The following is a 16284-nucleotide window of genomic DNA, read 5'->3' as shown; positions in this document are numbered from 1 at the left end:
TAGAAGAAGAAGAATGTCTAGAGAGAAAAAAAATAAGAAAAAGAAGATAGGGAGAAAGAAAAAAAAAGAAGAAAAAGATTAAAAGATAAAAAAAGATAACAAACTCTAAAATTTAAAATTTGGAGTTGGAGAACTTTTTAAAAAATTAAAATACTTTTAAAAATTAAACTTTACATCCCAATTAACTTAATCACAATTTAACAAAAACTTTTACTTTATCTGATAAAAATTGTCACCATTTTTAATTTAAAACTCCCTCTTAATTTTCTCAATAAATCTTCTCTGTGTTAATTCAATCCTCTTCCTCTACCAAATTGGTGTTGAAGCTCGATAAACCAACTTTGAGAGAAGTGATGATCGAGAAAGCGACATTCTGTTTTCAGCTTTGGGTTCAACTTCAAAACCAATTAGATTGGCCATTCTCAAACTCAACAAAAAAATACCTGAAAGTAAAAGTCTACTTCACTTTGGAAAGTAGGACAACTACACTTTCGAAAGTTCAAGACGATGATATTCTGCTGATGAGAAAATGTTTACAGTTACTGTTGGCCGGAAAATTATAGCGTTCACCATTGATTTTCTGATTGTATTCTTCATCTTCTCTGCTGTACTTGTAATTGTGTTCAATGGAGTTGCGGACATGGTCGACTTCTAGGATACTTATGGCCTTTAACACCATAGCTATGCAATTGAAGCTCAGGTGGCCTAGTTTGTTGTTTTCGATCAAGTAGGCAGGTTTTGAAATGTACCCTATTTTGCTGGAATGTGAGATTTTGTTGCATGCATTTTTACGATTTCAAATTTAGTATATTTTTAGAAATCTACAAATTTGTGGGTAGATATGAAATTTTAGCTACTAAAGCTTAAGTGCCCTTGGTGTTTGTTTCTAATCAAGTAGGTAACTTTGAAATGTTTCCTATTTTGTTCGAATTTGGGATAATATTTGTATGCACTTTTAGAATTTTGAATTTAGTATGTTTTTATAGATCCAGTAACTGTGAAATGATGTGAGATTTGTTTTAATAAAAAGAACAAATACACAGATTTGTTTGAAACCACGTATGGTTCTTGATATCAATCTTAGGATAAAAAAGTCAGGGGTTTTCTGGGGAATCAGCTTATAATGTATTTCTATGTACTGGAAGTAATCTGCAATTTTGTTATGTACCTTTGACTTTCTTGTATTAATCTTTTAAGCATGCAATTTTGTTATATGATTTTTATTTCTTTAAGGCTTTAAGTCCCTGTTGTTGTAGATTTGTCTGTCTTTTTTCTTTTTTGGGGTGGTTAGGTTTAAGGGTTTTATAGCATTTCCAAAAGGATACAGTGGCGGAGCCATAATTTTCATTGAGGTGTGTAAAACATATAAAGAAGTAACCACATGAACTAATCGGAGGGAGTTCGATGTCTACTATCACACAGTGTGTCAAAGGCTTATTTGAGCTACACTTAAGCCTTTAAGCTTAGAGAAAGCGCTTCACCTCACTTGGGTTGCACCTCAGTGTAGACAAGGCATATGACTTTTGCCTCATTACCTACAAGTTGTATTTTCTGAAGATTAGAAACAACCTCTTGATCTCACCTCTGTTATACTCCTTCCATCCAATTTTACTTGTCCAACATGACTTTTGCATCCCCTTCCCCTCCCTAAGAAATAATAGGTGAAGTGCATATAGTAATATTGTATAGTTTCAATGGATTTGGAAAACAATCACATTTAGTGGAGAGCAAGTACACATGCATAACAAAATGAAAGAATGTCACTTGGGATTATATGAATGTCGTAGTAGATCTTCAAATGACAGATTTGTAGTAGTGATACTTTGATGATTGTTGCACTAAAATGGGATAAAAAAGACGTAAAATTATAGAAAGTAAAGTTGTCTCTGCCCAGGATTACATGCAAGTTTTGCTAAGAATAGAATTAATGAAAGTAAAGAATCCATGTGAAGGATTGCCAAGAAGGAGGTATAAAATATCACAATATAGTTAATCACAATTAGTCATTTCTGTATAAAAGGAGGAATCCAAAAACAATATGAAGATTAGATTTTACTATGATGACTTAAGATTCAGCTATTTGGTATCAGTATCTAAGGAACAAAAGGTTGTGTTAAGGGCTTCCTTTGATTGTGATGACTTCTGTGAGTTTTGCAGAAGGTTAGTTTATTACCTCGTAATACTTGGTCATTGGATTATATCTAGCTCACTTCATCTAAACGCTACTAATAATTTATCAACACAGTCTTTTAGTTGATATTATTTCAACTTTGGAGATCCTATTCATGTTAGTCTGAAGTTACTTAACAATCTATACTTGTTACTTACATAGTTCTTTTGGATGATGCAGTAATGCAAGTGATGCCCTGGATAAGTTGAGATTTCTTGGTGTTACTGAGCCTGAGCTTTTGAAGGATGCAGTTGATCTCGATATTCGCATTTAAATCGATAAAGATAATGACATTATTACCATAACGTGAGCTTCATAGCCCATTAACCATCTTTTTTTTTTCCGTCATATCTGTCGAATGTTAAGGTTATCATGGAATATGGTGTTGTACAGGGACTCAGGAATTGGTATGACTCACCAAGAACTTGTTGACTGCCTTGGTACTATTGCACAAAGTGGAACTGCAAAATCCCTAAAGGCACTAAAGGTACGTTTCTGTGATATAATTGTCCGTTCTTAGTATTTTGCTTTATATATACTATATTGTTTCTTGTTGCATATTTTTACCGCATAAAAGGATAGCAAGGATGCTGGTGTTGACAACAATTTAATTGGTCAAGTTGGTGTTGGATTCTACTCAGCTTTCCTTGTTTCTGAACAAGTATGTTTTGTATCTAGGCTCCTACTTTAAATTTTCTATCAATTTCTTGACAATCAAAAATTACCTTGATACATATGTATCTATCTTATTTAATCTTCTAATGAAAGGTCGAAGTCTCAATAAAAAGCCCAAAGTCTGACAAATAATATGTCTGGGTTGGAGAGGCCAATTCCAGCACTTATGCCATCCAAGAGGAGACTGATCCTGCAAAAAAACTTCCTAGGGTAACCCGTCTCACTCTATATCATAATATTGGTGAATCAATCTGTTTCAAATGGAAGCTTCTTATCCTAGTTATTTTAGTTCTTGAGGAGGACCTAACTGTTCTTTGTCCATGTTTGATGAACGCGCAGAGGGATGTCAAAGGATTTGCACATCCGAAAAGAATAGAAAAGCTTGTGAAGAACTAATCACAGTTTGTTTCATTCCCTAGTTACACATGGCAAGAGAAGGGATATACAAAAGAGGTATGTGCATATCCTTGTGGCTTTTCGTGTACACACGAGGCATAACTTTTCTAAATAAGTCTAGACTTGTTTTATATATAGCCATGAATCAATCTTAGGGTTCTAAATTTTAGCTTTCTTCCTTGAGCAAGCTGGATATGAGTCCTTACTGCCTTGTGGTTCCATGGTATTGGCTTTTCACAGGTTGAAGTTGATGAGGATCCGACAGAAGCCAAGAAGGAAGGAAAAGATGAGACAGCTGAGGTATCTGTTAATACTATCTATTATGGGGGTAACATTGTTGATATTTTTGAGAAAAAGCGAAGAGGTTGCTTTGTTGATTCTACTGTTATCTTTCCCATTTCTGATGAAATTTTCAACTCTCTGCAACAGAAAAAGAAGAAGACTAAAAAGTTGTGGAGAAATATTAGGACTGGGAGCTTACAAATAAGACTCAGCCAATATGGATTAGCCTTTGAATTACTATCTCCTGCTACTATGCTCCCAAAGTTTGTTTTTACTGATATACTGAGTTACTGCTTTTCTTTTCCAGCTTCAAAGCCCTAAGAAAGTGGGTAAAGAGGAGTATAATAAGTTCTCTTGAAAAATAATGTTACATGGGAATGTGTTTATGTAACACCCCGTACTTAATTACGTGCATTAGTCATTGTTATATGTGTTGGGGTATATGTATTGATCCTAAGTTAGGTATATATGAGTTTAAGTATGAGTATTGATTATTTTGAGATGGTTTCAAGTGTATAGTTTGATTATAGGTGTATAGGAATCGACTTTATTTATATCGGAATTTTCCCGTCGATGGTTCCATACGAAGGTTATTGAATAAGCTTTCCAACGATATAAAGATTTCCAAAAACGGATAAGTTTCGGATATAAGCGAGCTCGTTCGAAACTTTAAAACGGTGGCCGGGATGTGAACAGTAAAATGTGCAGGAAACTACTGAGGCCTGCCAGTTTTTTGGGTCAACTTTGAACGATCATAACTCCCTCAATATAATGAACTGGTTGAGCTACCATATATCAAAAGAAAGATCTTTGAGTCTTCTTTCCAATGAAATTGGTTTCATCCAAATCCAACATCTGAGTAAGGAGTTATACTCGTTTTACTTCAGCCTCTCAAAACAGATTTTTAGGGTCAACTTCAAACGATCATAACTACTTGTACAGGACGAACTGGGTGGATTAATTTATATTAAATGAAAGACCTTTGAATTATCTTTCTAACGATACCAATTTCACCCAAATCCGATATCGGAGCAAAGAGTTATGGCCGATTTACTTTAGCCTATCAAAACAGTCCACCATGGACAGATTCGGATTTACTTAAATTTTTAAGGGCAATATGGTCATTTTCCATCACCTCATGGACGAAAATTGGTCATTATATACATATACTTAGCCTTATATCCACCATTTATCATCCAAATCATTGAAGAATAAGAAACCCTAGCCTAAGTTCAACTCCAATTATCTTGTGATTCAACCGTAGAAAATCCAAATTGATTCCGTAGTTGTGTTCACCGTCTCAAGGGCTTCGAGAAGCACCCCTTATTTGTGCCAACAGGACTTCGAAATCAAAAGGGCCATTTTTTTTGGTAAGGATGTAAATTATGTTGGTGTTATTTATATGGATATGTATATATATATATATATGCATGTGAGCATAAGAAGTATGTTATTTGATTGTTGTTGAAAGATGATTGGAAATGATGTTGGATTATTCTTGTGCATGGTTGGATTATGTTAAATTGTGAAGGAATTTGGGGTGATGATGTGGTATTGATGATGTGGTATTGAGATGATGATTATATACATATACACACATAAACCTATTGTTCAAGTTGGTTTTTGGAATGTTTTGCAAATATTGGTAGTATGGAATTATGGAAGAGAATTGTGGTGTTGGGTTGCTAATACTAGATGCCAAACATTTCATTGTAGATAAGTGATTTGTAAAGGCGGGAAGTTGTGTTGAATTGGTAGCTGAATCTACAACGAAGTATGTAAAGCATACTCTAACAATGTTCTTTGGCATGAAAACACCAATGTTCCATCAAGTAAGATTCCGAGGTTGTCCAAAAACATGTATTGTTCTACGTTACCAACGAAGTTGTTTCCATCCTATAAAGTGTCAAAATGTTCATTGATATACCAAAAGGCTCTTATTTCATTGTTGTGATATTGATGATTCTGAAACATATTGTTGATGTACCAATGAGTCCTTATTACATCGTTATTGTATAGAAGGTCTATTACTTGGTTCCTATTGATGTATCATTGTTTCAAGGTATCAAAAATGTGGTGACGACCGAAATAACAATCTCAAAGATTAATTGAACTAAGTGATGAAAGTTCTCTCTTATCGGGTGGTATCCCAGGGGCATAAGCCTAGCATGGGTCGATCCCTATTTCATGTGTTTATGGGTGGTATCCCAGGGGCATAAGCCTAGCATGGGTCGATCCCAGTTGATATGTACTGGAGGCATCCTAATGGTCACAGTACAGTACAGTAATGATTACAAAGACGATAAGAACGAAGGTAAAGTGATTGAATAAATACAATGTACACGTTGTCACAAGTTCTAGTAAGTATGGTCCACTCCTATTACGACTTATTCACTTGTTTCTAATTTCTATTGAGCTCCTATATCATATGTGATTATTTACAGCTTTACATACTCAGTACATATTTCGTACTGACGTCCCTCACGGGGGACCTGCATTTCATGCTGCAGGCACAGGTACCTCAACTCATACACCGCACAAGTAGGAGCCAGGTCATACAGCTATTGTTGGTGAGCTCCAGTTTGCTTCGGAGCTTTCCGAGTCGGTTCCTTATGTTTTGTTATTGTACATGAGTCACGTGTGGGCGGGGGTTTGTCCCGACCCTAGTTATGTCATGTATATCCTAGAGGCTTTGTAGACATAAGGAAGGGTAAAGTCATGGAAGTTTATATAGTAACGTTATATTTGTATATGTGGTGGCCCCGACGGCCAAGTATTATATATATATATTTGTGCGTGTTGTGCTGATACAGGTAATTAGACCTTTCTATATGCAACGAAGTGCTGTCCAATTTTTTTGGTGACATGTAAGTGAAAGTACAGGTATTTGAACGGGTTCTCCCGGGCCTTCTCGGCTTCGGGTGCCAGTCCGGCCCGATGGGATTTTGGGGCGTGACAGTTTATTCGTCTAATCAGGTTATTCCAATGGAGAATGTGAATGGTCGTAAACTTGTAGAATCAGGTAATTTGTGTGAAAGAAGAAATAGTATAGCTATTTATCTTATTGATCTGATCACAGAAATTGACTTTATAGAGAATTACTAAGACAGTTAATTTTAAACCTTTTTTTTATGGAAAGAAGAGTTGATCTTAATGGTAATTGAAGCAAGACAAAGAAGGTTTGTTCTTTAGACTTCCATAGATGGAAGATTCGTTGTGTTTAGTTATTGGTCTTCTTTACTGGTGTATGGACTGGCTGTGTTCCTTTTGTTGTAGGTTGTTACTTATTCCATCTTGGTGAAAGAGTAATATTTGAAGTCAGTACTAATTGACCCCACTTTGTGGGAATACATAGGGTTTGTTGTAGTACCAAATTAGCGTTGTTTTACTGGATTCTTAAAGCTGCATCTTTCACACTTTCAGGCTGAGGAACAAACTCTTGGTCGGGATGGTGGAGGAATATCTGCCAATGGACTGTAAGTAGTGAATATTTATTGTATAACTACCATTGTTTGAGGAGTAAAATAGACAGTTGGACTGCTTTTTCTGCTAGACTTGACAATCTATTTTCAAGTTCTAATACAATAGAGTACCCTGAGTTTTGTCTGTTATTGTACAAAGGAAAACAAAGGAAGGGCAGGGGATGTCCAAGAAATGCAAAGAGAATGAGACATTCAAGTGAACCAGATATTCTTGGCCAACATTTTACACCCATTGCCTTCTACTCGAACCATACATTTATACAATTTTTTGATACGTGTATTTATACAGAGGTTTGATCCTTTGTCGCCAGGGAGAAATGATTGCAACGGTACTCTACACGCATACACTGACCTTTAAATTTTGCATCCACTTCTGTTGTCTTGAAAAGTTAAAAATGACTTGCCAATGAACTAAAGAGTATCTTTGTCCTTTTATATTTGTAGCATGGCAGTGAATGAGCTGATGTTCATGGCTGCAGTGGGGTTCAATGCTGCTGCTAGGTCATTTTTCTTTCTTGATTACCTATTAACCATTCATGGTATAAATATTTCATTTAAATTATATATAATGACAGTTCAAAATAATTACTTGTGATTATGTGCAAGTTACCAAACCATACTTGCTAAAGAATATTACCTATATTCGTAACTGATATGATATAAGAAACTTTTATACTGCTAGTTTATACAAGTTAAACTCGTTTTGATCAATGTGAGAGTGAGCAATGAGCTAGGAGCAGCACATCCAAAGTCAGCAGCATTCTCAGTATTTGTGGTGACATCAATTTCATTTGTGATAGCTGTGGTGAAAGCTATAATAGTGTTATGTTTGCGTAATGTTATCAGCTATGCATTCACCAAGGGTGAAGCTGTGGCTAATGAGTGTCGGATTTGTGTCCATTTTTAGCTTTCACCCTCATTCTCAATGGCATTCAACCAGTCTTGTCTGGTAACAAATATCTCCTCCTTAATCTCCTTATTTATATTATAATATACAGGGTATATACGTTGACAAGGTAAAGTGTTTATACTATCTACGTAATCTAACATGTTGTAGCCAGTTATTTGTCTTATTCTTCATGTAACTGAACTCACTTATTATGTGTTGTCTCGGCCTAGAATTGTATTTCTTTAGTATTGGCTGGTCATTATGTGGTAGATGTTTTTTGAACTTACATGAGTTGCTGATTTGCTCCAGTTAAGGTCTAGCAAGAATCAGAAGGAAAGACTTAAAGTTACCTGGACCTCGAGGACAGTAAGGGTAGTATTATTGCAAGACCAACTAGATTTGCTAATTTTTTCAGCTGGTGGTTGCTAAAACAGGTATTTCTATCTAGTAGATGTAGGTATCAATTTTGTCTTTATTTTGTGAGATTTTGACCATATTCTCCACGCGTGTTCTTTCATTTTTTGCTCCTTCAATAGTGAATGTATTAGTAATTTAAATAATTTCTATTCTCAGTTCCTTATGTAGATATAGAATAGTCAAGAAGGAGCACTATATATCTATTAAGCTCCTCACTCAACCGCTATTTTCATCTTTTACGATGGTGAGAATTAAGAGCATTTCGATTATTTTCTGGTGTTAAGTGTAGAGCTATGTCACTACTTCGATACAAAGCTCACACACAGACAATCAAATGGTTTGCTATCAGGGTAATGTGAACGACGAAAGCCTAGGATTAAATATTCTTCTGTGCAATGTCAAAAGATGTATAATGTTTAGTATTAGAAACAACACGTCAGCATTTTGGAAGGATCCTAACACTATAGCTAACAAAAACAATTGTTGTTTTAATACTATTCTTCTACAAGTGTACCATTAATTTTTGTACCCTGAAAAAAAAACATAATTTAATAGCATGATATGGATTAATAAAATCTAGTATGATATAGCTGAATATCAATTATCAATTATTCATGAATTAATAGCTGAATATTATGAATAATCCGTGGATTAGCTAAATATTATAGCCTTTGCAAAATAGCATGGTGGCAGCAAAATATTGAACTGATAGAGATAAGAATAGAGCACGAAGAATTCCTTAGTGATATTTCGTAACAGTAATAATATTTAATATGTGAATGTTCCTAAACATGTGTATATATCAATTATCCATGGATTAATACACAAAATTTAATAGCTGAATATTATATAGTATGATACGGATTAATAATATCTAGTATGAGATAGCTGAATATCAATCATCAATTATCCATGGATTAATAGCTGAATATTATGAATAATCCATGGATTAATACACAAAATTTAACGGTAAAAATTTAATAGCTGAATATTATTAAACTTGTGAGGTATAAAAGAATAATATTACCTCATCAACTAATATCACCATTTTTCGAGAACCGCCTCCATTCTTAAACGGCTTCATAGGGCCGCTTCCAATGACCAAAACTTTGATCATCTAGATACAATCCCTTGGCTTCAAAGTACTGATACCCACAACTTCGATGACAAGATCCATTGTAATAATCTTTAAGAAAATAGAAGTTAGAACAATAAGAACGTATAATTTCATAATAGACGTAAAATTTTAGATATGAAAAATTATACCTGAATATGTGAATCTTGGTTGTAGGTGGGTAGATAAAGAAGTTCGTTATGAGCAACAAAAATTATAATATATTCTACTAAAACGATAACTAGAACGATAAGAACCTAGAAATTCACAATATAGGTAGATTTGTGAGATAAGAAGAATTATACCTGAATATATGAGATAGATAAAGAAGGTTAGTTACGAGAAGTAGAAAATAAAATATATTGAACTAACAAGACACATTAAGCTAAATTAAACTAAGCAATTTAAGTTGGCATAACAAGTAATATTGTGTTTAAAGTAATCATGTAAAAAGGAACAGATGATATGACGCTAAAAAAACCTGAAAATAAAATTTTGTTGAAACTGTGCTGAGACGAAAAACAATGAAAGATTGCAGGTGTTTATAACAATGAATAATGAAAAAAAGGCTCATGAAACCCAGTAGAAATCAAATAGGATTAAAAAAACAATGGGTGTTTTAATCGTAGGGAAAAATGGAAAAATTTTAGTGTGGTTTCTTTGGAAGGAAAATTTTGAGCGTAAAAATCAAAGAAAATTTTGAGCCTTTTTTTTTTTTGGAAGGAAAATTTTGAGCGTGTTTTTTTTGGTTGAAAGAAGAGCTAAATTTGGGAAGAATTTAATTGTAGAAAAATTTTAATATATTTATTTTGTAGAATTTAATTGTAGGGAGAAGGGTAAAAGACAGTTTTGTCTATAGGGAACAGTTTTAATGAAGGCCAAAAAGTTCAGTTCACTTTTCTAAGGGGCTTCACACTTTTAATATAGGGTAAAATTCAGAAATAACATACTTATCCCCTTAATTATGAGTTTCATAGCAACAGTTTCATAATTACATAATATAACAACTTGTATTTTGTATTTTGGCAAACTGTTGTTACAAAAATATAAATACATATGATTTTTACTGCCCTTATGATATATGTATTTTATATTTTTGCAAACTGTTGCTACAAAAATACAAATACATATGCTACAAAATGTAATTTGATAAAAATATTGCTATTTTTTGTAATTTAATACTTAAATATGTTAGTTTATGTATTTTTTCCATTTTAAATACCAAATGACTCACCAAAAGAATTAGATTTGCATCCAAAGAAACAAATAAAATGCTACAGAAACGCGAAAAGAAAATAACAAGCATGGTCCCTCATGTTCACGGGTAGACTCAAAGTATTCCCACAAATATACCCCTAGATAATTTTGGTCCTTTAATTTTACGGCAGAAACTTTTAATCTCCATCAAACATTTTACAATCTCTACATGTGTGTCACGGCTTTAATAATGGACAAGATAAAGGGTTTATGTATTCCAAGATATAGAAGTACAAGTGAGTATATTTTGAGTATTTCAAAGTTTTTCTTGATAAAATCTTTTATGTTAAATTTTATTACTGTTTAATAGGAGTGTCAATTAGGCGAATCGGGTTGAATTTAGATGGGTTAAAATGAATTGAATTGATAGATGGGCGGATCAAAAGTTATTTGGATTGAAATGCGTTGGGTTAAATGAATTGCACTAACATGGGGTAAAAGTGAATCAAAATCCAACCCGCCTAATTTTTACTAAATTTTAGTTTCTTTGTTTGTTCTTTTATAATTTTTGAGTAGCTAATAATTTTTGTAGCTTTTTGAAGTATATTCAGCATATTTTTGTAGTTCTCAATCTTGAATTAGCTCTATCTTTATTGCTAATTTTATTGGTTATGCTTAGTTATTCAATTGATGGATTTTGCTCTATGCTTATCCTTTAGCATTTTCTCTCTGTTATCTTTTCCTATGTTAAGGGTATGTGTTAAGAAGCAACCATTAATATGAATATTTTACCGTAATTTTTATATTAATTGATGTATGATTTTAAGTCTTAAAAAATAGTTTGAGGAGTAATTAATTAATGTTGAGGGTAAAACACGAAAAGAGATATATATTTTTCTCTTTATATGCTAGCAACAAAGAGTAGTTTTTAAAAATGAAATTCTGCTGCTTCGCAAGAAAATGGAAAATGACACTGTACATTCATGACTTGAAACATTTTTTGTGTCAATCACAGGTATTTTGTCAATCACGATATCGCAAAATTGAAGCAGTAATAAAGAATAAGTGACTACCACAAACATCATAACAAACTCTGTTATTGTTTGTCCTTTTATTGATGCCAACTTCTATAAAAATATGTAAATATATAAATAACGATAGTGAAATCGTGAATGTCATGCATACAAACAATGTGCATGTTTATATATATTACCATCTCTTTATTAATTGTTACCTTTGCTAATATCTGTGTGTGTATACATCTTAGCAGCCTTTTAGCAACTATTGCATTATCAATGTGTATACATATTAGCATCCTTTTAGCAACTATTGCATTATCAATATTAATGACAATTTTTAACAACTATCCCTACACGAATATGTGTAGCAGCTGGTGCATAATAAATATTGGGCACGTACGCGCATGGCGTCCACCATCTAGTAATTGGGTAGAAGAAACATCATTGAAGCTAAGCTAAACAAAATTAATGATTGTCACGTGGTGTACTTGTAATTAATTAGTGATAAAAGCATGTGATTTTCAAAAGGCAAAGGACCACCACGTAATTTCCTCATATTAGTGATCAGACTATATCAAAGTATCTCATATGATAGAACATTAGGCAAGTATTGACCACTATATATAAAGGATCTTCAACTCCAACATGTCCTTTTCCCTTTATATCTCTAGGCAAATGAAAAACTCTGATAGTGATCGGACTAAAAGAAATAAATATCCTCATCCATGTAAGGTCTATACTAGCATAATGAATATATAACTTGTATATACTATATCTGTTTCTACCCAAAAAAAAAAAAAAAAAAAACATGTATTTAGTCTTAAAATCTATCTCAAAAGGTGAAAATCGTGCGGTAGTAAACAACCTATAAGGATAAGTTGACTTTTGAAAGTAGAATTTGAAGTATTCCTGGTTATTCACGTCAATGAATAATCACTACATCTATTAATTCATCTCTATCAATTAATTATAAAATTCTCTTAGTTTTCCCCAATTTAAGAACTTTTAGTTCATATTCTTGATTCTTCAAAACCCTCAAATATAAGTCTTTTTCGAAATTTAGAATTTTATACAGATGATGTTATTCTATCCCACCTGGGAGGTAATCAGATAATAAGTGAAAGATTATAAGTTCAAAATAAATTTGTCCTCAAGCACGAACCAAACGACCCCGCCTTGAGTAAACAGTGAACTAGTTTGAAACATAAAAAGATTGTTCATACATGTGGGAAAGTTGAGTATAGAATGACTTGATCATCCATCTATCAAGACAAGATGAAGCCTCAAGCAACAACAATTGAAATAATTTTACCTCTTCTTTGGTGCAATTCTATACTCTTAATGATCGTTTGGTACGAGGGATAAGGGATAACTAACATCATAATAGATTTTAGAATGAGTTTATTTCATATTTGATTGGACTAAAATCACGGAATAACTTATCCCAGGACTATAGCTAGTGTTATCTTTAACCCACATTGAAAATGGAATAACACTTCTTGAATAAATACTATCAGAATAACTTATTCTCCGACCAAACAAGCCCTTACAAACTTGTCTCCATGTTCCTCTTTGGATGCAATTTGTGCTCAACAATTTTATAGTTACTTTTTCTCCATATACAGCTCCAAATTCCAAAATACAGCTCCGAATTCAAAAAGCTATTGATTGTATGAATGTCTCTCAGTTGTCCCTCGCTCAAACATAAATACGTGCAATTTGTATATGTTATTATTTTAGTTTTTAAAGTGTAGAGATGGGCGAATGTTTGCACTTGCATGAAAACTCTGAATTCAATAATTTTTAGTTGTACTTTTATATATATATATATATATATATTAAAAAACTATAAATATTTAATTATGAACTAAAATATTAAAATGTATGTTCATTTACATCAAAGTTTGAATGAATTTTAACTTAGTTAATTTCATAAATCAAATTAGATAAGATCACTATCCCCTTTTTTAACTTCGAAAAAGATTTGTTTTAAGTTCGAAAGGGTTTTTATTATTAAGTGACAAAAGAAAATGATTTGTTTCGGAGAAGGATTGTTTTTACATTCGAAATCAGAGTCGCCACTTGGCATAATCTGGTGTGCCAAGTCACCATTGGAAAATCCTTTTTAAAACTATTTGACTCGTTAAACTGGTTTGCGAACAGAGATTTCGGCTAAGGAATTCTGTTGACCGAAGGGAAGGTGTTAGAAACCCCTCGATCCCGTGGTTCGACCACGATTGCTTGGTGAAGCGTAGCAGCTATTTTGACACGATGAATATATAAACCACACAAGATCACACAAAACAATCAATCAAATAAACAAAACAAAACAAAACAAAACAAAACAAATCCAAAACATAGTGTCCAGTCCAATTATACAGTTCAAAATAAAAGTGCGAAAATATAAATCTTATTCTAACTTGCACTAGTCCTAAGCTAAACTCCGTTGCTTTACCTGATGCCTTGGGACTTCATCACGAACCTCCTTTGCGTACATGATACGTCGGGGCATTCCCCGGTAAATAAGTACAAAAGACCTCGAGGCATCCCCCGACTAAATGAATACACTTTTCAAATATGGTAAACAAAACATTCAACAAATATTCCAAACATTCCAACAATCCACCAATTCTAAATTTTGCATATCCGAGCCTAATGCTTGCCTACCCGATGACATATCACGTTCAACATCAATAATGAATCAAAAAATCATAATATTCACTTTTATCAATTTTTGATTCCAGCCCAACTTCATTTTTTTTCTCAATCAAATAATCAAATTTAATATAGAAACAATCAATCAAAGCCACGATAATCATGGATATTTCAATATACTATCAAAGTTATATCATCAATTATCACGAACCACACACAAATTACAACATCAAATATCAAATTAAGTAAAATAAAAAGAATGAGTTGAAAAATTGGACATTAGAAGAAGCTTTCAAAATCAATGTATTATTTCGATTATACTAGGGTTCTCTGCTTCCGAAACCTCCGATTCGAACCTCAGCAGCAGACCAACTCCAACTCGGTATCACCGAAATTTATTTCGTCGAAGCTTCGATAGATTACAATGATTGAAAAATAATACTTCTCGATGAGAAATTCGCCAAGAAAATCGAACGAAAGGTGCGAATTGCCATTACTGACCACGGGTTTTTAGTGGGTTTGAATAGAGGTAGGTCAGGTTTTGGTCAAGAGCTCGATTCCCGGTGAATATGGCGATTCCGGCGAGAATTTCGCCTGGGAAAATCGTCCCTCTAATTTCGTTCAACTCGGATTTTCTTTCTCATCTCTCTTCCGTCCTCTCATTCTCGATCTCTCCCTCTCAAATCCCCTCTCTCTTTCACTGTTTCCCTTTATTAATTTCTCTCCTAATTTCACTCTCTATCAATCGATCTTTTCTACCTTATGCGTCCGAGTATGTTGCTACCTGTGTGAGCTCCGAGTGATGGTGTAATCAGTCTGTGTGTAATGTGTGCTCTTCGGTGAGGATGAGTGATTATGTGAGGTTTGTGCGTGAGTATAAGAAGGGAAAAAATGGAGTCCCCTGTGTATTGCTCCCCTATTCTGCATGTGTGTATATGTATATATGTGGTGATGTCTATGTGAGGTGTGTGTGAGGTGTATATGAGAATTGAGAGATGTATGTATGTGTAGTGGTGAGGGTGAGAATTATGAGGGTAAGTTTTGTTGTGATGTGAATGGGGGGTAGGGTAGGTGGTTGGGATAAAGTTTGTTAGGATAAGGTTAAGGATTTATTGAATTTTTGTTATTTTTATATTTTTGTGAGACATAATCACACGGGTGAGGGCACACAGTAAGATAGGGGTAAAAATGAATACTTCGGGATGGACAAAATTAGGTGTCTACATCATGCCCCCTTTGAATGTAAACACGAAGTGTTTTCAGACAAAGAAGTAGACAACGAGACCAAATTTTAATCCGACCATTATTTAAGGAAAGAAACAGAAGGAAGAAGAGCAACCGGATCTTGACTTAGGACATCCTACCTACCCAAGTTATGAAGGAATCAATTGGCACGCATCTCAAAGGATTGGAAGGAAATGGACTATACCGAGTTGGAGAGTCGAGTGAGGTTCCATCGAGGTTCCGTTCTGTGGCTCTGTCATTACATCAAAATGAAAATTACAAGTTAAAACATAAATAAAATTACAAAATACTATCTATACAGCTTCTGTTGGACTCCTAACTTAAGTTTCATCACCCTATTCTTCAAGCGGGCTCCTGACTTGCAATTTCATCACTTGTTGCCTGGTTTTTAATTGCTTCACCTTGTTGCTTAACTTTTCATTTATTCGCCCTCTGCTTCGGGCGGGCTCCTGACTTGCTGTTTTTCAATCTGTTAACTTTCAAATTTTCACCTTGTTGCTTGACTTTCAACTTCATCACTTTGTTTCTTGAGTTTTCATTTCTTTACCCTGTTCTTCAGGCGGGCTCCTGATTTTCTATTTTATCACTCTGTTCTTCAGGCGGGCTCCTGACTTGAAATTTTATCATCTTGTTCTTCAGGTGGACTCCTAACTTTCTATTTCATCACGATGTTCTTTAGGCGGGCTCTTGACTTGCAATTTCATCACCCTGTTTTTCAGGCAGGCTTCTGACTTTCCATTTCA

At 33.8% G+C, this 16284-nt stretch overlaps 1 long non-coding RNA gene across 7 annotated transcripts; it reads left to right on the top strand.

The window, feature by feature from the left end:
• Window positions 1-223: 223 nt before the first annotated feature.
• Window positions 224-11865, top strand: LOC124889228. Of its 7 annotated transcripts, none has more exons than XR_007048001.1 (12): window positions 224-700; window positions 2351-2476; window positions 2564-2657; window positions 2748-2831; window positions 2939-3055; window positions 3185-3298; window positions 3482-6093; window positions 6947-6999; window positions 7145-7334; window positions 7450-7506; window positions 8204-8328; window positions 11638-11865. It is a non-coding gene; the product is annotated as an uncharacterized LOC124889228 (long non-coding RNA). The 7 variants fall into 7 exon arrangements; XR_007047941.1 differs by having other exon boundaries at window positions 244-700; window positions 3482-3541; window positions 6034-6093; window positions 7450-8328; XR_007047951.1 differs by having other exon boundaries at window positions 244-735; window positions 3482-3541; window positions 6034-6093; window positions 7450-8328.
• Window positions 11866-16284: the final 4419 nt, after the last annotated feature.

Source organism: Capsicum annuum, chromosome 1 (genome assembly GCF_002878395.1).
Source record: "Capsicum annuum cultivar UCD-10X-F1 chromosome 1, UCD10Xv1.1, whole genome shotgun sequence".
Taxonomy (NCBI): domain Eukaryota; kingdom Viridiplantae; phylum Streptophyta; class Magnoliopsida; order Solanales; family Solanaceae; genus Capsicum; species Capsicum annuum.
Note: the sequence above shows the minus strand (reverse complement) of the source record. Positions and strands in the feature narration are given on the sequence as shown.